This window comes from Corvus brachyrhynchos, unplaced genomic scaffold (genome assembly GCF_000691975.1).
Source record: "Corvus brachyrhynchos isolate BGI_N302 unplaced genomic scaffold, ASM69197v1 scaffold17, whole genome shotgun sequence".
Classification (NCBI taxonomy): Eukaryota; Metazoa; Chordata; class Aves; order Passeriformes; family Corvidae; genus Corvus; species Corvus brachyrhynchos.
In genome coordinates this window covers 7,405,487-7,406,225 of record NW_008240046.1, presented here as the reverse complement: position 1 = coordinate 7,406,225, position 739 = coordinate 7,405,487, and positions in this window count along the sequence as shown.

Here is a 739-nt window from a genome sequence, read left to right as displayed (position 1 = left end):
GAGGTGAGAGCAGGTGATGAGCTGAAACAAGCTGTTCGACACCGCCCCCGTCACCCCCAGTAAAATAGCATCCAAACGGCCGTGGATCCCACGGGGGCCTGGGGCCAACACCTTTCCCCAGTCCTGTACTCAGGACTCCTTCAGGAGGCCCTTTCTGCATCAGAGGAGCCAGAAACACAGATGCAGTCATAGAGATAAAGTTAGGGATGGCGCGCGTTTGTGTGTCTGCGCATACATATGCATGTAGGGTGGGTTGGGTGGCTTTTTTTTTTCTCCTCGCCCTTTTCACCTCGAGTGAATCTTGCCAAATTGGCAATTACTGCAACGGACAAAGCCTTCAAATATCTGGACACTCCTCAGCCAAACGGTATAAAAACGGAAAACTTTAAAGCGAACTTCCCCGCCCGCTCCAGGACCGCAGTGCGCAGCGCTAATGAAAAGCGAACATGTCAGGGAGGGATTCTTTGATCTCCACCAAGTTTGCTGAAGCAATCATTCAAAGTAAAATTGGATAAACAGCTAAATACGGTCGGTGGCTCCGAAGCATTTCAGAGTGCATTAAAAAGCCAAGGTATTCGCAGCATATTACGCGATTTTCCAATGACCTGTTTTATGGGACTTTAAGAAGAGACTTATCGTTAATAGAAGGACGATCGCGTTCTTGTTTAGCGGATGCGAAGCGGCGTTTAAAACAGACTGCGGATCCCATCCCACTTGACACGGGAAAGGGAAGTGACAA